Source organism: Carcharodon carcharias, chromosome 8 (genome assembly GCF_017639515.1).
Source record: "Carcharodon carcharias isolate sCarCar2 chromosome 8, sCarCar2.pri, whole genome shotgun sequence".
Taxonomy (NCBI): Eukaryota; Metazoa; Chordata; class Chondrichthyes; order Lamniformes; family Lamnidae; genus Carcharodon; species Carcharodon carcharias.
Window position 1 is genome coordinate 168,302,821 of NC_054474.1, and position 26,624 is coordinate 168,329,444.

At 41.5% G+C, this 26,624-nt stretch overlaps 1 protein-coding gene and 1 long non-coding RNA gene across 12 annotated transcripts in view; both read right to left on the reverse strand.

Moving 5' to 3' along the window:
• The window catches only part of LOC121281566 (pre-B-cell leukemia transcription factor 3), a 219,294-nt gene that overhangs the window by 119,201 nt on the left and 73,469 nt on the right, over positions 1 to 26,624 (reverse strand). The gene's annotated exons all lie outside the window — the stretch shown is intronic.
• Positions 1,029 to 6,503, reverse strand: LOC121281567. The gene is made up of 2 exons (XR_005943870.1): positions 6,291 to 6,503; positions 1,029 to 3,769 (listed from the first exon to the last, which is right to left on the reverse strand). It is a non-coding gene; the product is annotated as an uncharacterized LOC121281567 (long non-coding RNA).

Sequence of the window (26,624 nt, forward strand, 5' to 3'; positions counted from 1 at the left end):
AAAAGCTACTGCAACAGCTAAAAGTCATTTCAGATTCAGTTGTTTGTAATAATACTATCCATACAACATTCTCACAGTCTGTGCATGTATGTGCCAGTAACGGTAGAAGGCAGAGTATTTGTTTTGCATCAAAACATAGCAAATCACATTTAGCCTGGCATACAAAGTTTCTTCCTTGCCATCTCCATCAAGGTGATAATGAAGGATTTACCCCAATACTTGTAGGACTTCCATGTCTGCAGTAATCATCCATGATATGGCAATGATGGGAAGTTAATGATCTTATGATGCAGACAGGGTTAGTTGGGCAGAAAGGAGGGCCAACATCTTAATACCTGGAGATTTCAATTTTACAACCTGCATTAACATCAAGCAATTTTGATGCTACCCAAAAGGACCTGTATTTATATAGCGCTTTTCATGACCAGCAGCAGTTTCAAAGCACTTTACAACAAATGAAGTACTTTTGAAGTGTAGTCACATTGCAACGTAGGAAACGTGGCAGCCAATTTGCTCACAGCAAACTCCCACAAACAGCGATGCGATAATGGCCAGGTCACCTGTTTCCTGTGATGTTGACTGAGGGTTAAATATGAGCCAGGACACTGGAATAACTGCATTACTCCTCTTCAAAATAGTGCCACCTTCTTTTACATCCACCCAAGCAAGCAAATGGGGCCTCAGTTCAACATCTCATCAGGAAGATGGCACCAGAACAGTACAGCACTCCCTCAGCATTGCACTGGAGTATCAGCCTTGATCTTTGCACTCAAGTCCTGGGGTGGGACTTGAACCCAAAACCTTGTGATTTGAGTGAGAGAATGCTACAAACTGAGCCACATCTGACACTGAGCTGACGGCAGTCTGAAATTGAGCCAATGTTACTGAAAACTAGTCCAAACACTTTTTTTTTTTACTGACTAGGCTGGTTTTCCTTAATTATAAATTATAAAAAAAACATAATTAACAATTTGTCTAGAATGTATACTAGTTTAATGAACAAAATTAATGCATTTACTAGCTTTCACTTTTGTTACCCATTTTTTATTGCATGTGATATAATATTATAGCTATTAGCATAGGGAGACAATCTGCATTTTGTCGTCCAGTGCAAACAAATTGAATATCTGGCATGGCATCCACAAGAGCACCTGCACCTTTTAAAGCAAATTTGTCTTTGATACATTTAGTTTGTAAATCGTGAAACGATGGGCAGGAGAGGAGCTGAATCTTTTATTTTATAAAATATTACTGGAATAAGCCATTTCCTTTTCACAGGCTTCAGTTCAATCAGTAATCAAATCAAGCACGAAATATTATTATTTTAATATAAATACAACTTAATTCTAACCAAGAACAAAAGATACAACTGGGCAACAATCAATGCCTAAGCTGAAGCGTACATTCCCATTCGAGGAAAACGGATTTTCACTCACTCTGAACATCCTTGGCCTCTCTCTGCATTAGCCTAAAGGCAGTTGGTAAATTACACTCTCTTTAAATTACAGTAATTTGCCTGGTTCTGTTGAATTCTCTCCTTCAGACATATACAAAACCCATTTCCGCAGCTCAAATTCACCATCATAGATGTCACGATTAATCGATGACCAGTGATTTGAAATACTTTTGCAGGTCAAATGAGGGAAACTAGAAACATTCTAAATGTGAGCTATTTCTTCAGCTGCTCAATACTACATGAGATACAGCATACAGGGCAGGCTAAATTGGAATACAGTAATTAGTTAATTACAAAAGCTTTGAATCTAAACAGATCTAGTTGAGAGTAATTTTGACAATTCCTGCCGTCTATCAGAGCAGACATTATTTTTCTTGACTGATATTTAAAAATACAAAGCACCGAATGCAGGCCTAAAAAAGTTAAACTGGAATAAATCCTATTCAAAATTTGACTAGAAGGCAGAAAGAACATATAATTTCTCGTTGTCTTCTACCCTGAAATATAGGGTTAGCTGAGCTCAAGTCACGGTGTCAGGTCACTAAATCCTGGTCTGACTGTTTACACCAAGCTTAGACAGTCACAGGAACAGCATATTAAAATGAACTCACTATGAAAAAAGATTACCTTTTAATTTTTTCTGATAATTAGGCTAGAAGAAATGCATGGTGGGTTGTAAAATGTCCCATATCAAAGAACACTGTTCATTGGAGTTCCTGTTTGCACTTAAAATTATGGAAGAGTTGAGCCTCCACATACTCTTCTCATCTCAAATTTGTTTAGACCCAAGTTTATCACCAGCTGAAAATTTTTAAACCACACAAATTATACTTTACAATTTGTCGTTGTATAAATAAAACAGACTGCCATTCTGCCAACTGCACTGCATGTTGTCACACAGAATGAAGTGATGTTTGTGAGCCGAATTTAATACCTAGCCTGCAAATGCATTGCAGCACACAGCTGCCCGAACACACAAGTGGCTTGTACGGTTTCAAAGCTAAAATATGTCAGATCTGGTTCTGCTAAAAGTGTTATTAACTCTTGTCCCACCCAAGTTCTCCAACAGAAATGCCATCACTGCTGAGTATTGCTCATCCTAGTAACGCTATCAGTAATGGCACACTCGCTCAGCCCCGATACTCTTCCCAGACATGGTCTTCTCCAGCTGCAGCTTAATTTCCTGTGACTTGCCTAATTACTGTAATTAAGGATTAATTGCCATTAATTATTCACACATAAGCTCATCGCAAATCATGGGGTAAATGTCTTATGAAAGCTGCCATACAAGCCATGTATAAACACACTGGGATGCTCCAGGCAGGCAAATCTATCACTCAGCCCTGAAGCGAGTCTGTGCACTCTGTTAAAGAACTGCTCCATGTCCCTCAAATCAGCCGTCTTTTCAGGTAAATGACATGTTGAACATTAGGTCATGTTTCATGTTCTAAAATGACAAACAGGTCACTATGGCAAAAAAAAAGGATGCAGTAGCAAGAAACAAAAAAACCCGATGCCATTAACATAGGCCCACGAAGTTGTGTCAACACAATGTATTACTTTTGAAATGTTGCCCTGGGAAATTTTTTTTAAAGAAAGCAAAGACGTTTAATTATTACAATGCTGCCTTTTTCGGCAGACTGATGCACAAAACGTTTTAATTTAGATACATAACATTGCGTCTCTGATTAAAACATTTATGTTAATGGACCTTCTGTCGGGTATTTAACATACCACAGACTGCAACATTATCTACAGCTCTTTTATTATTGTACTTCTGTATAAAAGCTATATTAGACAAAGAAATTGTACAAAGTACACAGCAATCTGACTATATGGAGAGAACTGACCAAAGCATCATCCTAGTCCAAGCATGCCATTTCTCTCCAAATTACGTGTTTTGCAAGATTCAGCTATAGCAGTATTACAATTCATTCAATAAATGGTGCAAAACACCATTTACTTATTGATTGCCTAGCCTTCACCCTGCATTTTAAAATGTCTTTCACAGAAGACAATAAAACAGAGACACAATGAGCCACAATGGAGTTCATCACTTGCACGTTGGAAGGTCGAATTCATGTTGATTTTTCTCCCCCAATTTTCTGTTGATCCAATGTAGGAATTGTCAGGGCAATGAAGTAAGACAAAAAAATCAGAATCAATTTCAGCTTCCATCCCTTAATTTAAGTCAAGTCAGAGGATTATTCTGAATACTTCTCCCTTATATTACAGATTCTGGCAAAACTGGAAATGTTTGTCTTGTCGTACAGAATGCAGAAATCTTCGCTCCCTCTTCTCGAAAGGATTAATCTGAAAAGCATGATCTCAGTGTTAAATACGGTAAATGGTGTGCTGCTGAGTGTTACAGTCTAGGTACTTTCCAGGTCTACATTCATTATCTCATCATTGTGCAGGGTTTCCATTTTCAACCACTCTCAGGTACTCCTGGCTATAAGTACCTGTGTGCCCTACATGTTCACTTGGAACTCAAATGCGATGTCCTTCACTACATTCGCTGGCTAACACAGCTGAAAGGCCGCTTTAGCAAGATACCAAGTGTCAGTGCTGTCTGTGGAGTCATATCCTGGCACAAGTCATTACTTTCAGGAGAGGAAGGGGGATGAGGGGAAAAAGGCAGGAAAAAAAAATAGAAACAACAGTGCTATTTCTCAGCACAAGTTAAAATTACCACAAAAATGAACATTTTTCATGTCTCAGGGTCTTACTTCAATACAGATGGGAAGGTTGTCTATTTTGGGATTCTGGATCTTCTATAGCAATTTTCTGTATGTTACAATAGCAAAAAAAAAGACATTAAACTGTTGTATATTCACAGAATTTCTTTATTTCTAAGTGAAAGATCATATCAAATTAACAAGAGAATTATTTCAAGTTAGATCTAGGAACTTAGGACAGTATATGTGTGGACTATTCCACTTAAACAAGATGGACAATGCTCTTGTAATCAAAACCACTTTTTCTAGTCAAATTGGCCTCTTTCAGCTATAATTACAATGGAAGCCTCTTAATTAGAGCACCCTGTGGTGAACAAAGTGTTTCCTTTATCCAGACACTTCTATTAACTAAACTCTATAGAATGAATAACTTGGTTCCTGAAATTACTCCTTTAAACAAGCTTTGCATTGTTTTATATATCATTTTTTTAAACGGCTAGGTTTGGCCAAAGAGTATTTGATATTTCAGAATTTAATCACTCGGAGTAGTAATATCTTCAAATCTTTGGCTCAATCGACACTTGTACTTGTTTTTTTACCTTTGGATAAGCTTCATTAGATTTAGTTTGTCTGTCAGAAATTGGAAAATTATTCCAAGGTATGAATTTAGATCCTCTCCTGCACTAACCAAATGCACTGTCACCTCTTGTACTGTTTGAGTGCACAAATCCCTTTCTGAACTATTTGCGTGCATTGCACCAACCTCTTCCTGCACTACTTGTATACACGACTTATGCATACTGTAGCAATCCCTTCCTTTTCTGTTCATGTGTGCTACACTTACCCTTTCCTGTAGCATACCACAGTAATCCCATCCTGTGCTACTTGTGTACACCACACCTAGTCCAAACTACACTGCTTGTGTATTAATTCCATCCTTCATCATTCTAATATTACGCACAGCAATTTGCCTATGAAGTGACATTAATGATATCAGAACCTTTGCCTCCCCAGCTGAGGCTCATGGAAAAGAACAGCTTTGTATGTTTCTATGCAAAATCACCCATCACTCGTAAACTTAAAAAGGGGAAACAAGTTTTCACCAACTAATATTTTATTTTAAACTAATGTACAACATGATACATCAAGTACATAACATGCAGAAAGATGACCAAAGTCAAAAAAAACCAATATTTCCACTTCTGCAAGTGGCTATTAGTTAAGCATCCATAAACCTTCCAGTCATATGCTGTAGACAAACAGTCACTGATACCAAAAGCTGCTAAAACACCTACCATCTCAGTTCACACATGCATCACCATCAATGTCTTCTAATTGATACTTTCCTATTTATCGTCACCTTGCCACTCAGCCAGCTGCTGAGCGGTGCCATGTCACTTTCCATTTATGGACTCCCAACTCCCTTGATCTGGGTAATTAGAGTTTATGTGTTAATTGGTGTAAATACAGAGATGGGGCTTGCAGGCATAAATTTCAAACCTAAGCCATAAATTGCGTGGCTGACGAGCGAGGAAAATGCTTAAACCGGAACAAGTGTCACATCCATTTCCATCATGTGAAAAATGCCGATTTGTTTGATAACAAAATTGGAATGTTTACGTTTAGTTAGGGTTTAATGAGCAGAACAATAGCATCAACTATACAGGGTGAACTACATCATATGACTGCATAAAATAATTTCCTGATGAAAAAAATTCTCATCAACTTTAACTGCCTTTCCAACAATAAGGTTTTATCAGTGTCTATGTAAGCAATGATACACACCCATTATTGCTAGCTACAATTACAATGAAAGAAAATGTTCTCCAGACATAAAAAAAGAGTTGGCATGAATACACAGCATATTGTCCTCTGAATATAGGAAGGTTATATCCTACGTGACAAAATGTTTGAAGTTGATTTTTGAGAAATGTCAAATTAGTTATAGAGGGAATGCATGAACATTTTTAAAACAAGGGTTGATTTAAACTATGGTATTAAACCCCCAAGGAGAAGCACCAAAGCCGCTCTCTTAAAATTAACAGATGTCTACCAAACAGTTTGAAACAAAGAAATGCAGATGCGAATGTAATCAGCATCTAAATGAGGTTCTTGCAAGACCCTTTAAGGCACATCTGAGTGGAAGTACTGCCTACCTTTCAACTTGCAAATGACAGTGTCACTGAAAGCCGTCCTTCCATCAATAAAGCTGGGTCATGAATATACAAAAGCCAGCAGCAAGGCTGCATACCTCCCGCAGTTAAACTTGGCCTAATTATCCAGGCTTTTTTCCCTTCATTTTGTCCAAAGGGTATACTCCCAGTTAGCTGTTGACCAGCCTGAGGCATAATTAAGGTAGGTCATGTGTAATGACCCTCACGTGGACAACAAATATAGTTAAAATGTGAACACCAAGTGTCATCTTTCTTATTCGTCAGCACAAAGCTTCCCCTCCCCTTTAAAATACCAATCTGCTGCCATTTTTAACATTCCCCTCTTCAAGCTGTCATCTCACAGTGGTCGCTGCCAGCAGAGTGAATTAGCATTCTAACTGATGTGCTGCTATTCTCAAATGATTTACTGTGGTAGGATAACTAATGGCCTCCCTACTGGAAATGGAACCAATAATCAATGTCTCATCAATATAAGAGTACCAATTAGACCCTCTGTTACACAGCCACAATACCAGAACATTCCAGCCAAGGTCAGCAACTGTTTCAAAGCATAAACTATTTTTTTTTATATATGAGGTATTTATCATTAGACCAATTTGATTAAGCGTGCTAAAATAGAGGCAAGAAGGCGCAGAACAAGCTTAAAGAAAAAATATTCTTTAAACAACATAAGACAATGCTATATGTAGAGCAACATTCTTTCCATAATAATTTATAGGCAGTCATGATAAATACTATTTGTACATGACAGACACATGAAATAATAAACCTTGCTGCTATAAACATTACCAAATACTGACACTATTGATTTATTAAGTCCAACAGTGACATCAAACAGAATAACTGACACAAACAATGTCGTTGCTTTAAGTGCCGTTTGTCAACGATTAATTCTGCCAAACAGGTTTAGTTATGCTGTGACTGCTGTCTAGCACTTGTCAATCCAAGCAAGAATTACTAGCACCACACGCATGGAAACTTATGCTCAAAGCTGTGCTGTTAGCCCTCATTACCCCAGCCATTGTAACAGAGAAGCAAGGCTGGCCCCTGTTTAATATGCATGTTAATTATGTAAATTATTAATTGGGCTGGTGATTTAGGTCCTTTTTTTATGCGTTGATTAAAGTAAATAATTATATCTAGTATCATTTTGATCCTAAACCGTGAATGGCATGAACTGGTCTAAAAATGAGATATATAAGATATGGTTTCTGCACAGCAGCTCCATTAGGCTACATGTGCTCATGAATACCTGCATGCAAGACAACTCCACTTGAGTTAAGGTAAGATGCTTCAACCTGCACTTGAACACAAAGCTTTACTTCGCTTTCATTAATTAATAACACTATCTTCTAATCAATACAATTTGTGGCAAAAGTGAATTGTTTAATTTAATATTGTCAAAATAAACAATCACATTTTTGAGGATGAAACAAAGACATTTCCATTTATTAACACATTATCAACACAAAGTCTAGAAGTACTTTTTTGTTCCAAACATTCCCCTTTTGTACAAAAGAAAATAACAAATTCCAGGAATTTCTTGTCATTCTAGTAAAAGAAAGTGACTGCTGATTTGGCAATCCTTGAGTCAAATTTTCTTGCTCGGAGGTCATTTCATGGTGCCACAGAGGGAACACCCTAGGTCACCCCATAGGAAATGGCAAAGGCTACAAATTTAAACAAGATTGAGAATCATTATGGAGAATTCCAATCCCAGAAAATCACACTATGTGCAGGGGATGCAAATTTCCCCACTGGCTTCTAGAGGTCAGGCATATCAGGGATGTTTTCAGGCCACTCTAAAGTCACTGCCTCAACTATTCTCTATGGACCTAGACAGGAACACACAGAGATGCTATCCACCAGTCTTGCAACAGAGCAGCTTGCAGAAACAGAGCTGGCCTGACCGTGTCCATATTGGCAATAAAATTAATATCTTCATTAAAATAAGAAATTTCTGGCAAATAATATTATTTTCTTCCATAAAATGGAAGTACTCTCCTTCCCACAGCCTTAAGTCTTATAGTGCACCACATACATTAAGATGCCTTTAAAGGGCTATGATAACAAAGTGGTTGGTTATGTTACTGGACCAGTAATCTAGAGGCCTGGGCTAATGATCTGGAGACATAAGTTCAAATCCCAGCTGAGAAATTTAAAATTCAGTTAATTAATTAAATAAATCTGGAATACAAACCTCTTATCCATTCCAAGCTTAGGCACCAGGCACCAGCGCTGATACCAGCACCTCGGTGGACATTAGAGTGGCAGCTAGTATCTCGGTGCACATTAGTGAGGGCACTTCACAATCGCTTGAGGAGGCAGAGAGTGCTGTCAGAGGACTGCTGGGACCAGGACGATACTCCGTCAAAGGCTGATGATGAGCCTCTGGAGTCGTCCATTAGGCAGCAGGTGCTGGAAGTTCAGCGAGATGTGCGGGAGGGTCAGGCAGAGATCCATGAGGGTGCGCATGCCATGGTCAACCGTGATGGAGGCATCCATGTGCAGTGTGAGCACTACATTGACTGTCATGGCAGAGAGCACTGCCTCCTCCATTGAGAGAGTGGCTACTCTCATGGAGAGGTAGCTCCAGGAACAGAATCAGGAGTTCGTGAGGTTGCACTCAGGTATGCAAGACCTCACACAGGCACTGACCTCAGGTGGTCAGTGTCAGTGTGGGAGATGGATGAGGCACCCAATATCCCAGCTAGGTGCCTGTCCATCAGCTGGGAGGTCCAGAACGACCTCACGTTGACGCACGAGCTGTCTGTCATCTCTGCAGGCTCCTCTCAGGGCGCTCTGAATAAGGGCAGCAGCTTCTCCACCCCTCCGCCAGTGAGTGTCGCATCTGATAAGGCTGCAGCAACTGGAGAGATGCCAGCCACGGCACTGGCTGCTCCCTCCCAGACGGGGCCAGCACTGGCTCTACTGGCCAGAGGACGACTGCCGAGGTCATCAAGGCCAACAAGACAGCAGAGACAGCAGGCTGTCTCCAATGCCGGTGCCAGGGAGGGGGGGGAAGCACCTAGACGTAGCACTCACAAACATAAGGTAAAGGCACCATGAGCACAAAAGGGACATGTCACAGGTGATTTTATGTTCATTTTTGTTTACTTTATGTATACTGGTCTGATGTTGAATACCAGAAACGTTTCTGTTAAGGTTACTGAACTGTCAGAATGACAAAAATTGTATTTTTGTCGCCATGGCCTGAGTATGCTTCACCTTTTTGGGCAGAATTTTGCCATCGGTGAGCAGGGGGCGGGGCCAGCTCGTCGATGCATAAAATGACACGGGATAAGGTCGAATGGAACCCCCGATGTCATCCTGGTCCATTTAAATTTTCAGGAAGGCAGGGGCGCAGCAAAATCAGCTGCGGGCCCGCCGACCTGTCAGTGGCCAATTGATGCCATTGACAGATCCATTAAAGTACTTAGTGGACCTGCCCGTCCAACCTTAAGGTTAGCAGGCAGGCCAAGAACCCCCGCGGCAAACAGATAAAACAGGAAGTCTCATCCACGGGCGGGAAGAGGTTTCATGCAGGGTTTTAAGATTTTTAATAAAGTTATTATGTCAATTATGAATACGTCCCATCTCATGTGACATTGTCCAATGAGGGGGACATGTTAGGGAATTTTTTTTCTATTTTTAATCTTTTTAAAAGTGTAAGCGACCTCCCTGAGGCAGCACTTAGCCTCAGGGAGATGTGGGCTCTTTCGTGTGCATGCGCGAAACAGCGCACTCTCACTTTTGGGGAATCCCCCCTGCCCGCACAGGGAGCGCTTCCCGTTGGACATCATGCTGGGCGGGCCTTAATTGGCCCATCCACGTAAAATGGCAGCGGGGCCCACTTCTCCGGCGGGGATCAGCTCCCCACTCACCGGAGATTGGGTCAGGCCCACCCGCCCGACAGGCAGAAAATTCTGTCCTTCATTTCATTGGTGCGGGGAACGTCAGTATGTAATGTTGGCCGTAAATGGCTCTGATCTTTATTGCACAGGCACTGTGTGTTCTTTGGGTTCAAATGGAAGGGTCCTTTCAGACATCCAGGATGGAGGCGGCAGCCCTGACATCCGTTTGAATCAGATCTTTGGTAGCCTAGCTGAAGGAGCATTGGATCAAAGCGTCCCTGGTGTCCCTGCCTCCCTGCAGGTTACTGAGATCTGGCTTCACACCCTCAGCGTTCTCCTCACCGTACTCCTCTTCAGATTCACTACTGGGCTCATCATCTGTGGCCTGTGGAGCTGCGTCAAGATCCTCTCCAGTGGGTCCCCCCTTTCCAGTGCCAGATTGTGGAGAGCACAGCATGCTCTCCACAATCAGTGACGACCACTCTGGGGAGGTATTGTAGTGCTCCCCTGAATGGTCCAGGCATTGGAAGCGCATCTTGAGAAGACCTATGGTCCTCTCTACCATTGCCCTTGTGGAGGCGTCACTCATATTGTAACGCTTCTCTGCCGCTGTTCTTGGGTAGTGGAGAGGCGTCATGAGCCACCATTTCAGCGGATAGACTTTGTCACCCAGCAGCCATCCATCTAGTCGGGCTGCAGCACTGAAGAGCCTCGGCACCTGGGAGTGTCTCAGGATGTACGTGTCATGGGAGCTGCCTGGGTACCTTATACAGACTTGCAGAATCAGCATCCTGTGATCACACACTATCTGCACGTTCATGGAGTGGAATCCCTTCCCGTTGATGAAGGCACCCGGCTGACCCACTGGCACCCTGATGGCCACATGTGTACAGTCGATTGCACCCTGGACGCAGGGGAACCCAGCAATCGTGCAAAGCCCCTGGCTCACTCAGCCTGGCTGGCCTCGTCCGTATGGTAATGAATAAAGGTCAGTACCCACCTAAACAAAGCTTCTGTCACCTGCTTGACGCAACTATGGACAGCTGATTGGGAGACTCCACACAGATCCCCCACTGACCGCTGGAATAAGCCGGAGACATAGAAGTTGAGGGCCACTGTGACCTTCAAAGCCATTGACATGGAGTGTCCACCCACACAGTCGGAGCTGATCTCAGGCCCAATCATCTGGCAAATGGAGGTCACGCTCACCCGAGAGACGGAGCCTCCTTCGGCATTGCACCTCACATATTGAGGTAGCTGCATTGCCGCCTGTAAACCCTGGCAGCAGGATAGTGGCATCTTCTGCGGCTCCTTCTGCCTTGGAATTCCTGCTGGGTCTATGTCCCTTGTGCCTGTCCTCCCACAGGTCCCTCCCCTGGGAGCTGCATAGGGACACCCAGCCTCCTCTCCCTTCTGCCCCTCTCTTCCTCCTCAGAGGAGGAGGTGCCTCCCGCAGAGACCACAATCCCCATTACCAGGGTAAGTGAAGGCTGTCTGGTGCCTGGAAGGGTCCACACAGTCTGAATCCCCTGGGGGCCTGACAGACAGCAATGGGTCCTGAAATGAAGCCTGGAAATGCTAAGAATGCAGCCCCGAACAGAGATGAAGCTGCCAAGTACAAACATGCAACCAAGTGCAAATTATCTCCTATACTCCTCGCTACTCACACTAGCAATTCTGCTGACCCTTTCTATCCCACCCTTGGGTGAGGTTTGTGAAAATGTCGGCTGGCTGCCTACCTGTTTTGCCTGTGCGATGAGCAGAAAATCACACAGGCAAGGAAAAATCAAAGTCAATTGGACTGTTAAGGGCCTTAAGTGGCTGCTTAATTAATTGCAGGTGCCGGCGTGCACCCGAGTGAAATATCACGCGAATGCACAATGACTTTGGGACACTTACCCAACATCATCCCGCGCTATTTTACTCCCGATCGGGTCGGGTGCACGCCCACCCACAGGACAAAAAATTCTCCCCTTGGTGTCATATTTGATCTCGAGATGAGCTTCCAACCTCATATTCATGTCATCACTAAGACGCCTATTTCCACCTCTGTAATATCATCCAACTCCGCCTCAGCTCATCTGCTGCTGGATCACTCATTCATGCCTTTGTTACCTCTAGACTCAACCATTCCAATGCACTCCTGGCTGGTCTCCACCTCACTTTCCTCCTTTAAGGCATTCCTTAAAACCTCTCTCTTTGACCAAGCTTTTGATCATCTAACGTAATATCTCCTTACAAGGCTCAGTGTCACACTTTGGTTTATAATGGTCCTGTGAAGCACCTTGGAACATTACATTAAAGACACAAATAAATACAAATTATTGTTGTATCAATACCATGCAACTACAGGATTGTCATAAAACCCCATCTGCTTCATCAATGCCATTTAGGGAAAGAAATCTTTCTGGCCTATATGTGACTCCAGACCAGTTCGGTTTCCCTCTGCCCCTAAAATGACTAGCAAGCCAACATATCTGAAGAACATACCATCTTCAAGATGCACTGCAGCAACCCGCTAAGTCTTCTTTGGCAGCACCTCTTAAATCTGCAAATGCTACCACCTAGAAAGATAAGGGTAATGGATGCATAAGAGCAGAAAGGCCTCCAAATTCCCCTCCGAAACTCATACCATCCTGACTTGGAAACATATCACCATTCTTTCATTGTCACTGAGTCAAAATCCTAGAACTCCATATCGAACTGCACTGACAGTATACTCACCACACAGACTGCAGCAGATCAAGACAGCAGTTCAATACCACCTTAACAGCAATTAGGAATGGGCAATAAATGCTGGCCTTTCCAGTGACCCCCACATCTCACGAATGCAAAAGAAATGACATAATTGAAATCTTTTTAAATGGCAGCATTAAACATTAGGGGATGAGATTTGAAGTTCAGGTTTCAAATATGTTTAGGGACATGTGTCTCATATTTTTCTGCAGCAGGTCTAATGGACTGAAAACTTTTATTTTTACAATCAAATACAAAGTTAATGACTAAAATGAGAGAGAAGTGTGCAACAGGGGGAGGGAGAGGTGGATATTTGGAATCACTAAAGAAAGTGTGGTGAGCCTCTGTCTTTGCGGGAAAGTGCTTGTCTTCCCAGACACATCAAGCAAAAAGTCAACCAGCAGTATCCTGTTAAATTGTTGTGATTTTACAGAGTAAATTTAGAGGGAGTAAAATGAATCTGAAATCCTGACTATAAAGGGTCTCTTCCTTACCACAGTAAAGTCCAGTTCAAACACGAGTAATCTAAAGCAGCTACTTTGAAGGACAAACGTCTTTGAAGAAGGGAATCACTAGATGTTCATTTAAAAAGTAAGTGTTGCTAAGCCATCAGTGAGTAAAAAAAAAAGTGAGGTCTGATAAATTTGTCTAGAATGTAGACTGTCCTAGGCCCAACCTTCTTCAGCTGCATCATCAATGACTTTCCCTCCATCAAAAGATCAGAAGTGGGGATGTTCGCTGACGATTGCACAATGTTCAACACCATTCACGACTCTTCAGATACTGAAGCAGTCTGTGCTCATATGCAGCAAGACCTGAACAATATTCAGGCCTGGGCTGGTAAGTGGCAAAAAACAGTTGCGACACAAGTGCCAGGTAATGACCATCTCCAACAAGAGAGAATCTAACCATCACCCCTAACATTCAATGCTATTACCATCGCTGAATCCCCCACTATCAACATCCTGGGGGTTACCATTGACCAGAAACTGAATTGGGACCAGCCATTTAAATACAACAAATATCAGAGTCTGGGAATTCTGCGACGAGTAACTCACCTCCTGACTCTCCAAAGCCTGTCCTCCAATTACAATGTACAAGTCAGGAGGGTGATGGAATACCCTCCATTTGCCTGGATGAGTGCATGTCCAATAATACTCAAGAAGCTTGACAACATCCAGGACAAAGCAGCCCACTTGATTGGCACCACATCCACAAACATTCACTCCCTCCGCCACCAAGGTACAGTGGCAGCAGTCTCACCCCACATCTCCTTAGATAGTGGTCATGAATTTGAAAGGTGCTATCATTTAGAACGACAAGGACAACAGATACATGGGGAACACCACCACCTGGAAGTTCCCCTCCAAGCCACTCACCATCCTGACTTGGAAATATATCTTTGTTCCTACACTGTCACTGGGTCAAAATCCTAGAAGTGCCTCCCGAACAGCACTGAGGGTGTACTTACACCACATGGACTGCAGTGGTTCAAGAAGGCAGCTCACCCACCAACTTCTCAAGGGCAAATAGGGGTGGGCAATAAATGCTGGTCTAGCCAGCGATGCCTGCATCCTATGAAAGAATTAAAAAATGAAAAATGAAGGCTGATTTATTTTCCCTTTATTATTAAACCAGAAAGAAATATTGACTAAAATTAAAATCACAAATGTCATGGATTGAGACAGCTGGTACGGGCATGATAGGAGTAGTTGACATGCATTGATCCAGTCATTCAGATTCTATTCTGCTGACAATGTTATGACAAAAAGCAAACACTGAAATGTGTTTTCAGTCCTCAATGCATAAGTGGGCAGCTAACATATGCACAGGATGAAAGATGTAGTCAGAACAAGAAAGGGTTCATCCAGTGTGACACTAACACATCACCATGCAGAATGCTGATTACACACTTAACTAGTAAATGTGTATCATCTTATGATCATTGAGTGCAATAAAATATTTAAATAAAAGTAAGAATAATCAATACAGCATTCAATGTCAAAAATAAGTTTCATGTAGCACTACCAAAAATAGAAATCAATAGATCAATAAGTGGATACTGTTTATGACCAAATATATGGCACCAAAAATAGCATTTAATCGAATTTTTCAAGCCCCATAGTCCCTACAGTTACAGCAGTGAACAGTCCCAAAACACACCTGAAATCACAGCTGAAACAAAAAGCTTTCAAACCTACTGGTCAGTTAATGATATTGATCAATAATTTCACCAAATATCACTTTACCTATTTGGAACATTTTTACAAAATGTTTAATTATTAAACAGTAAGTGTTATCAGTTCTCCCAATGTCTTAGTGAATATAAAGACCACCCTCAGCCATTGAATCCTGAACGGTCTCAAGTTCGATAACACAAGGAAATTCACAAAAGCTAATATTGATTTATTTGTAGAATGAAAAAAATGTTTTCTAAGTGTTGTCATTTTATTCACATCCAATGGAAGTAACAATTTTCTGCTGCATTTTTTGAAAGGAATTGCCTGTATCAGCTGTATTGCACCTTCCAGTTTGCCAACACAAGACTATTTGAAATACACTACACTGCACCATCCCTTTACCTTGGTATATTCATCTTTCACCAGCTCCCTTTAGCAAACAAGAAAGTAGTTATCACCAACTTTTTGAAGCATCAAATTTGAATTATATCTGCACAAAAAGGACGGTACACAATCATAAATCCGCTTCTGGTCCCAACTAGTTTGATAGTTGTATCTGCAGTTTATTCCAGCTCATTCATTACTTTGTGTAACATATACACACAGGTCGCAATGACTGACTTTATGGACTGAATTTTAACACTGGCTTCAGATCCCTGACAAGTGTCTGAAAATTAGATCCTGAGCCCAATTAAGGATGATGCTGCCGGCCCACTGAAGCTTCAACAGCATCCGCTGAGGCAGGTCAGTGACCACGGGGTGACTCAAGATGGAGGGGGCAACAGACACGTGAATAAAACATAAAATTTAGGGGGCCAAGGATGGTAGGCCCTGAGAGCCAGAGGGGAATCCTCTCTGGGGAGGATCAATGGGGCTGCAGGGGCTTTCGTGCCCACGACCTCCTCTTTGGGCCATGGAGTCTCTGGGTCCAATGGCTCCCCGCACCCCCGAACCCTGGGCTTCCCCAGTAAGGCAACTCCATGAAGCTGGCAGTCCTGTACAACCATGCAAATAGACTTCCCATCACTGTGCAAGCGATCCACCTCACAGGCCCCCGCTGAAAAACTTCCCTGGTGGCAGGGCTGTGGTGGGGAGCTGTCCTGACACATTTACCCACTATTTTACCGCCACAAGCATCCCCTGCCCCCCCACCAACCACCCCCCACAACCCCCACACCACCTTCATTCCCACCACCCAGAGGCCAGTAAAATACAGCCCTATGTCACAACAAACAACTACTCGGGTAGAGATTGTTTGTAATAGTACATAGACAATTGATGTCACAATTGGAACAGAACGTGTAATGTTATATGTGTGCAAAATTACAGAAATATAACCTGCACATTCTGTCACAGCAGTGTGCAGTTTTCAGACATGGTGGCACAGAGGGTCAGCATACTATTCTTACACGCTGAACTGTGATTTGAATCAAGCCAAGACTAATGCAAAAAGCCTCCTCTCTCTGTCAGTTCATAGGGTAACAGTTTGACCACTCTCATAGTTCTTAATGGGTATACCCCCACAGCACAAAGCTGCCTAGAATGTGACACAATTTGAAAATTTCACTCAATGGCTTAAGCGAGAAATTAAAAACTTGATACTGAAACAAATGGGAGATTCTTCTCAAAAATTAAGACCATTATAGAAGTCTGCATCTGGGTGTGCTGCACTTACCCTCAGAACCACCAACCAACTTTAATGTCGAAGAGCATTCTAAGGTACAAAGGGAAGAGGGGGAAAAGACTCAAGATACAGAGATCAGAGGCTTGGTGTCTCCCTCCAAGTCACACACCATTTGACTTGGCACTATATCACCGCTCCTTCACTACTGCTGGGTCAAAATCCTGGAACTCGCTTGCTAACAGCACTATCAGCATTCCTATAACACGTGGACTGCAGCGGCTCAAAAAGGCAGCTCACCACTATCTTCTCAAGGGCAAATAGTGATGGGTAATAAACGCTGGCCTAGCCAGCAACACCCACATCCCATGAATGAATAAAAAAAAGTACAAGGTAATCAGAAGGTTAGTCAACATGTGTCTAAAGGAGCAGAGGCAGTGGGTTTAAGGAACAGAATTCCAGGCAGCAGGACGCAGCTGAATCTTTGATGAGCTGAAGTTTATGGAGGATGGGAGGTCGGCCAGGAGAGCACCGGAGTAACCACATCTGGAGGTGACAAAGGCATGAATGTGGGTTTCAATGGCAAGTAGGCTGAAGCAGAAGCTAAGATGGGTAATATTACGACGGTAGAGGTAAGCAGTCTTTGTGTTGGAGAAGATATGAAGTCCTAAATTGAGTTTTGGATGTAACAGGACGCTGACATAACGAATAGTCTGGGTCGGAGTTTTTAAGGGGACCAATGACAATAGCTGTGGTCTTCCTAGCATTTGTTGAAGGTATAGCTCATCAAAGACTGACTGTCAGAAAAATGGCCCAAAGTAGTGAACTAGTGAAAGGGTCAAGAGAGGTAGAGCTGGGTGTCATCAGTGTATATGTGTGAAGCCTGACCTTGCCAAAGGGCAGGGTGTAGATAAGGAAGGGGAGAGTAATGATGGATCTTTGGGCAACTCCCAGGATAAAGAAGCAGAGGTGGAAAAGAGAAGCCATTACTCAACATCAAGAAGTGTGTCATTCCTTGGCAGTAACATTTATATAAACACAAAAAATTGGAAAAGAAATGCAATTTACAGAGGTTTCATAAAATGTGCACATATGTATACAAAACATGATAAATTATCCAACAATAATTTGAAGTGAGGCCAACTTGTTTTAGTTTGAAAATGTGATCAATTTTTATGTATCCCATACCTTTGGCCATGAAAAAAATGATAACCAAGTATTAAAATAGAAAACATTTCATGGTAAAATGTAAAAATATTTAGATTTCTAAAACATTGGGACTTAAAGTGCATGAACATCCACGAAAAACAGATTTTTATAGTATTCAAACGCTATGCCCATTTCAAAAGTCCAATGCCAAGTGTGCCTATGGATTTTCCCATGTTAATTGTGTCTGGATGGGCACACTTTTGGGGGAATTTTCCTATTAAAGTGGCAGATTGTGATGCTGCAATTCTATGATCTGGCCACTAGGGCACTCTGTAAGCAGGATGTGCTGTGCAATTCCAGGTGTTTCAAAATGTTCGAGCATCAATTTCCATTAGCATGAGCTTTCAAACTTGGCAAAACAAAATTTTTAAAAATTTGCAGTATCTAATTTTGCTTTAAATGCAGTAATAGCCCAATGAGCCGAGTCCCTGAGATTTGCCCACAAATTTGTGTTAAGTGGAGCTTCACGATAGCCAAGGTGGTCCCACTCCCATATGAATGCATCTCTATATAATGTGATATGCTTATAAACACAGTCTATGTCAAAACAACAGATTCAAATACCAAATGAAAACAATAGGCCATAATTTCCTCGGAGAGGCATTCGGCATCGGATTACCACTCCATGTCCGATTACCTGTGCAGATTTTCTTCTGTGTCTGTCTGGGAGGGGGTCAGAGGTCGGGGAGTGGGAGGGTTGGGTCAAGCCTGTCTGGGGGGGATGGGGGAGACCTGACCTTGTAAAAGGCCAGAGGTTTACATTGAAAAACGTTGTACAAGGCCATTGTAAGGTGTGAACAAATTGAATAAAGACATTTTCACACATTTACTGCTTTACTGTAGGCTGTAACTTCCGAGCTCCCCAGCATCGGATTGGAAGAGTAACCCCAAAGATGCGCTTAGGGAATCCCTCTCGGAACTTCACAGGTAAGGATTTGCATGGCAATTGCCCAGAAGCACATACTTCCTCTGGGCAATTGCCCTGCGCCGGGACCATCTGAAAACATTGGGAGTTAAATGCTGTCAAACACTTGGCCTTCATGTGCACATGATGACATCTAGGTAACTCCTTGGAGGCCACTGAGTTGGCATATCAGTACAGCGATTAGAATGCCTGGAAACGTTTCGTCAGTTTGTGTACCAGGGAAATTGGCCAAATCTTCCATGGATTGCCACACCACTCCTATTTACTTACCTTGCACTAGAGCTCCATATTTCTTGCCTGGACTTCCAAACCAGGCCTCCTGAGAAATGTGAAGTGTACCTGCTCCTGGAGTTCTTCCCTCATAGTGCAGGATCATCAAGGGAAGCCAAGCAACGCTCCATTTTTATGGCACGTGCTGCTGTATACCACTAAATTTAAAGATCCCAAAGCTACAGAGAGGAGGTGAGTGTGTGAGGTAAGTGGGCGAGGGCGTAAGGTGGGCGTGGGTGGATGAGGGGGTAGGCTGGCAGGTGAGGGGATAAGGTGGAAGGTAAGTAGTTGAGGGGTAGGGTGGCAGGTGAGTGAGTGAGAGGGTAAGGTGGGTTGGAGGGTCAGGGGGGTAGTTGGGTGGGGTAGTCAAGGGGTTAGTCGGGTGGGTGGCTTTATGTTCAGGGTGGGGGAGTCAGGGGTGGGTAGTCAGAGAGTCCATTGGGGAGTCAAGGTGTCAATAGTATAGTTACCCAGGAATTAGAACTGTTTTTAATCCTTCTAACTTTTCCTGGGTAACTATTCTGCTAAGCGAATCGGAACCGTCCAAAGTCTCCGACTCGAACTCAAAGTTTTGGAGTGTTCCAGATGCAGGGCAATTACCCAACGAAAGTTAAAACTTCCTGGGCAATTCCCAAGTAGTCAGTGTGTAGGGACTTACGAGAGGTCCATCTTCCAGGGTACGACCTTCCGGAGACCATAAGATCTGGGTCATTATGTTCTGCGAAAATTGAACCTCATAATAAATTATGCAGAATATCCTGGAATGTACTTGCGTTCCTACACACATGGTTAAAGTTATTGTTTGGTCTCCAAGAATACATCTTTCCTCTGCCATGTCGAATTAAGTTCTCTCCCAATGTGCTCTGGGACTGTGTTGAGGAGAGAAATGACAACACTTGTACGATCTAGCAAATGTGTCACTCTTACTTGTGGTGGGTCTATTGAAGCTACGTACCTGTACGTTCTGGGGCTTGTTTCCATTTTGTTTCTGTTACACTATTTCATTGTACACAGTTTCATTGTTTACACCAGATTCCTCAAGCAAGCAAAGTCCTCGACATCTTTTGAGGTTGTTATGGCTTGTTGTTGTCCCAACATGGGGAACTGAAACGAAAGAATCAACTATGGAGGAAAGTTGTGCTTGACTGACACTGAACAATGTATGAACCAAAGGACTATCAGAACAGGTCTTTGCAAGAATTCTCAACATGAGAAAGTTGTTAAAACTGATATGGACCAAATGCTTTACATATAATTCAAAAGTTTTGCATACATATTACTGTAAAATGCCATGCTAAATGCTAATAACTACATTGTAATATTTGAAGCTACAAAAGGTGGGCCAAATAATGTAACATTCACCAGTTTAACTAGAACCAGAGGTGACGTTAGCTCTACAACGTGAAGTGCTTTCACTACCATTTCACCCACCCACAATGGACTTCCTGGTTTGGCCCATCTATGTGCTCAGTTGGAGCCTTTTTGGATTTTATCCCCTCATGCACTACACTTCATGTCAATAACACACTTTAAACAATCCTCAGGTGGTCAAATTACTTCAGAAATTTAGATTTTTTGTTGCAACTAAAAGATTTCATCTGGTTATAGCAATCACTTTTTTTTAAAATGATGGAAGAAAAATTCTATGGACCGCTGAAGTGGGGCATCTTGCAGGCTAGTTATATATTTGCCTGCACTCATCTCAAAAAGAATTTGCATCGTAACTTGCTGGAAGAGCAATCTGATTATGGCAACAAGGCATCTGGAACCTTAGTAAACAACTGAACCAACAGTGTATCTCCTTAACAAATAAAATTTAAAGATGGAGAAAGAAACAGAGGAACAACAGAGAAAGTTGGTGAATTAGAGTCAGAACAGGTACAGAAAGAAATATTGAGAGGAAAAGAAAGATTGAATTAAACAAAGTTGAAGTAATGAAATTCATTTTTTTTAATGCTTAAGAACTTACCACATGCAACAATGACCCTGAATGGTTTACAATGTTCCCTTTCTGGGCCAGAGAGTTTGACTGGCATTGCATTAAAGATTACCATGCCTTTAAAAGCATACTTATGTCATTAAGTACAAGTTCCAACTTTTTACAGCTACTTAAAAGGCAATTAATCTGAAAATGAAACAGGTTCTTATAAATAATGATGAGGTTGAGGACAAGCTGCCATTTATGCAGGGAAGCAGTAGAGCAGTAGAGACTGACCAGCAAGCTCTGGAGATTTGCAATTCATGTGTATTTCTTCTTCCCCCTGAACTTGGTGGCTGACTTGCACATTAATAATGACATGTGTAGTGAACTCACCATTATTATTTTAGGAAGATTTGGTACAATGTTTTGTTACAAGTACCAAATTCAAAATCATAGAAATATAGTACCCATCACCTATATTGGTTATCATGTATAACTAAAGGCGGAACAAAAATGCAAACAAACAAGCTTGAAGCCCCTGCAAGAAAAGTTGATCTCTGGGGGGAAACAGTGCAGAGATGTGCAACATGCTATGGATAACAATAACATTGGCCGGAATCTTCGGGTGGCGAGCAGCAGACAGGGCCCGCTCGCCAACGCGTAAAAGGACGCGTGGTGACTTCGAGCAGGCGTCCTGACATCACCGCATGTCTTTCAGATCTTGAGTTCAGCGGGCACGCACTGGAACCTTAAGGTTAGTGGGGGGGGTGGTGGTGATGGTGGTGGTGGTGGTGGCAGGCCAACAGCCCAGGCAGCCTCCACATTTACCGTGAATCCACATCCACGGGCGGGATGAGGTTTCATGAAGGTTTTTGAAGTTTAATAAAAATGTTAATAAAATTCACTTACATGTCCCAGCTCATGTGACACTGTCGCATGAGGGGACGTCTTAACATTGTTTTTTCTCTTTATTAAAATTTTCAAACCTCAAACTAATCTCCCTGAGGCAGTTCTGTGCCCTGACTCAGCTCACTCCCTCCGCCTGCACAGGGAGTGGTCAGCGCTTCCGGGTGCGCGTCACGCTGGGCGGGCCTTAATTGGCCCGCCCACGCAAAATGGCGGCATACGCTCGGCTACACGCTCACCCGTGCCCGTCCAACCCCCCCTCCCCCACCGATGGGGAGAAAATTCTCGATTAGGTCAAAGTACATTGGTTTGAATTGTCTATTTTTGTGTGCTTTGAAATTATATGATATCTTTATACCAAGGTTTGGTCAGAAATCAACAGGGATGAAGGATCGGTTTGAAACCTTTTAGCAACTTAATTGGCTGGTTTCTTAGCTGTTTATTAAATGGAAATAGTGAATGATTTGTTTTATGATTGGTAGTTATTTCAACCTAAAATTGGATTCCACCCAATCATCTTGCTAATACATTTATCAGTCAAAAACACATTTGCAGACTAGTTTGAGGGCCAGATTATTTTAACTTCTAAACCTCATGTGCATGCTGCCAGTCAGCTGTGTGCCAGCCAGCCAGCGTCAGAAGAAGGTTCACTGGCACACAGGTGTAAATTATAGGGAGAGGGGTTTCATCAAGAGGGTCTTGCAGAAGGGAGCGAGATACATTGGGCCTATATCATATAAACAGGCAACTTGACCCAACTCACCTAGGCCAACTTTGTACTCCACCCCAGCCTTCTCTCACACACCTCTATGTAAACTCATATCAGCATAATCTATTTGATTTTTTCTGCGCTCCCTCTGAAATGCATCTATGTTCTTTGCCTCAACTAACCCTTGTGGTTGTGTACCACATTCTTGCCAATCTTTCTCTTGAATTCTCTATTGGATTTATTAAAGACCTTTTGTTTTGGACTCCCTCACAAGTGGAAACATATTCTCTATGTCTCCCTTTCAAACCCTTTCATTTTACCCAGCCTGGTCAGCTTTTCTTGATGACTATATCTTCTCAGTTCTAATATATTTTTAAGTTGTTTTTGCACCTTTCCTGTTACATATAAATTCTTTTTTTTAATATGGAGAATGTAGCAAGCTGTTCAGTCAGTTGCGTCCATGACCAACCTTCCAGCTAATAGCCGAAAACGCTGATCCACACTCACTTTGAGTGTTAATATTCCTCTAGTATGATATTTAAGGCAATGATTTTTGCTTCATAGAGATTTTTGACAGAACTGACAACTGTTAAGGCATGACAGGCACTGCACAGATACATCATCTCTGAGGCACTGGCAACAATTGATAGGTTACTTTAGCTCATTAATAGTAGCTCATTAATGGGTACAACCATCATTGAAAACTAGAGTTTGTCTCACTTCAGCACCAGATAACCCTGAAAGAAATGCTGTGATTCTAAGTTGGCAAAACGTAGGAAACTCAATAGTATTCTTTATTGCTTAACTGCATGGTTTTAGCCAATTAAATTTCAGCAGTTCCTCACTGTATACTTGGGGATCCCTAACCTTGCTTGTTGACAACTTCCTCTAAAGAGAGGTGGGGTACATTCATATCCTCCATTCTGGGCAAAAAGAAACCCTAACTGTATGGAATTTTCAGTAGCCTGGCTTGAAGACTAAGAAAACAATGAGTTTCCACATAATTTAAACACACAGCTAACAACAAAAATAGTTAGCCCAAAGGCGTTCCCAATAGCCACAAAAGCAAAATTTTGGTCTCGTGGTCATGAATGCATTCCACAGTTTTCTAAGCTGTTTCTGCATACTTAAAGTCAATGTAGGGTATTCAGGTTTCTGCTGTAAATCTGTTGTGGAGACCATTTTAATTTGTTAGCCATCTGTGTGACATGGGGAGGAGGAGAGAAGTGATTTGCATTGATCAAATGGCGTTCTTTCATGAGCTAAGCTGTTAATCGTCAATGACTGAAGCAAAGTTTTGAATGAATGCCTTATTCTCCACACCCTACCCCCACCCACCCACCCTCCCAGCAACTGGCAGGAAAATTTCCCTCCCTGGTGGAAATTTTTGTGCCCAAAAAAAAAAAAAAAAAAATTTCTTTGCTGGTGGAAATTTTTGTGCCATGGCAATGAATGACGATTCTAGCTAAGAATCTTGGATGGGACTTTTCTCAAAACAAATACAAAATGCATTGAAGTGCCTTTGTCCCGGCAATCTGAAAGTTATTAATTTAAAAATTAAAAGCTATTCAACTGGAAATGGTCAAACAGAATTCAACCAGCATACATCCTTTAAATATAAAATTTCTATTATTTAAATTTACAATCATGCATTTAATTCCAATTATCAACATTCAATACATTTGTAAGTGCTATCAAAAGTAGAAGTTTAAGTAGAAGATTAGAAAAGGTTAACCTTGCATTTAAACCTATTTGACCTTTGCCAATACCAACTACTACTTGCAACTTAATCTAAATTTACATGACTGAATTGCTTGAGAAAAATGAGGCTCTTTTACCACATGAATGAAACTATGGTCTGTTAAATAAAATGATTTCCAAACTCCACCATGCAACAGCTTTGTCAAAAAAACCTCAGATAACTACTCATGCAGTAAAAAAATCCCAAGTGATGTCATTTTCATTTCTCTGTTTAGAACATATTAATGGGTTTTTCCTGGGCATTGTTTATTTTAAAATAAAGTTTAATAACAGATTATACGCTATTGATTCTTACAATCTTGAGATAATTTGATCCTTTAAACCCACTCATTTTCAATAAAATGAGATATATACTAATTGAGTGCAGCATTACTGTAAATCCTATAGAGGGCTGCAGCATTTGATGCAGCTGCCCTGAAATAGAGATTGTATTGATCAAAATGATTTCCCATGATACAAGAGGGAAAATAAGTCACTGCACTAACACAACTTGATGTCATCAGGCCAAAAGTTTCATTTCTGAAAACATTCATTATTCTTCCTACTGATGTATTTCCCCCCACTCCCCCGGAAATATTTATGTAAGTCTGAAAACGACTTGGGTTGGCTCACTTCTGTAATGGTTCACTGATGGATTAAAGCACAGGATAGTACAATACTAAGGGATATAGACCAGAAAGGTCCTAGGTTCAACCTGGTCTGTGCAGGATTAGCTATGGTGACAGTGTAGGTGCTACACTTAACCCCAATATTCTTGGATTGGAAAGGAGAAAAATCAACTAAGTCTCCAATTCTTCACTGGTATCATTTGACCTTGCTGGAAACAGCATACATACGGATAGACATTGGAAAAATACAGGAAATAGCTCAAACATAGTTCGGATGCCAGCTTACCAAAGTTAAATAGCCCAAACATATTATTCTTCGAATATAAGACAGGATAGAAAAGTAATGCGTGCATAGTACGTGAAATGCATCAAAACCTTGTAGAAGTGTATGCCAGCAAGAATCATTATCTTCAGTAAAGAAGCAGATAAAAATTAAGTTACATTTTTTTAAGACATGCAAAATTTGGCTCATATTGGGGAAAAATACTCCTTTAAACAGTTGTAAATACTCTACCATATTTTGGTTACCTAAACAATTACTTTCCAAGTTACTGTAGTATTTATTTTTAAATCTTACAATGTTTTTTAACCAGTTCTCAAGGAGATCTCTTAAAACTATGGGTTGCAGGAAACTTCATATTCATGCCGCTACTAACAAACAGTGTCTGATCAGAGAATATAACTTTAGCAAATTATTTGTTTTCTCCATAGAAGCAAGATCGCACAAAACCTCAGCATAGAAAATAAAAAATAAAAACACTGAGCTCAGAACAGCTGGCAACAAATGAACTCCACTGCAGTGAAGCACCAGCTCCCAAAATGCCCCAAGCGTGGTTGCTTTGCCAAGGCAGTAAACAGCTTTTATCAGCAATAATGATGGCATAATCCCAGCTAAAGAGGAAAGTAACATATGGCAGCAGCCTTCCAAATATGATCCCAACAAAGTAGGGGGCATTTTTATTACAACGTCCACTTGCAGAAAATCTGCCAGTTTTTTTTTAACAGGTTATAATCTTCACTGTTTGAACTGAATGCGGCACTTGGGAGTTTTTAATAATGAGTTCATTTTTTCTAAAGGGGTGAAAAGAGAATTCCCATCCCAACAGATCTAGATAACATAAGCAGCCTTTCTGCCTTTCTTATCCTCCAATGAAATCCACAATAGCATATTTTTAAGATAAAGAATATTATGACAGTGATGTGCAATTTCTTCCCTGTGTAGAAATATTTGGGTGAAACATGCTAAACAAATAGGGTTGCCATGCTGGTAAATCACGTGTGTCCAGTATTTAAGTTCAGTGTGGGCAATGCTCATAGCATCTCTGGAGCAAAGGAATTTATTATCGCTATAACACTGTGCAACTGATAACGCATTTCACTGGAGTGTTTTTGGATGCTATAAGAGTCCTGTGCCCTATTATCTGTGGCATTTTAAATTTATAATTTAAGCCTGTATAAAAAAATGTGTTAAGTAGTTTCAGTATCGTTGTGAAAATACATATTACAAAACTGTACTGTGGTCCTTCAAAGCAAGTTTTGTTCCTGCAAAATATGTCACCTCAATTTGAAATGGCTGTACAATAACTTCAAGTTCAACACATGAACAGAAAATCCAT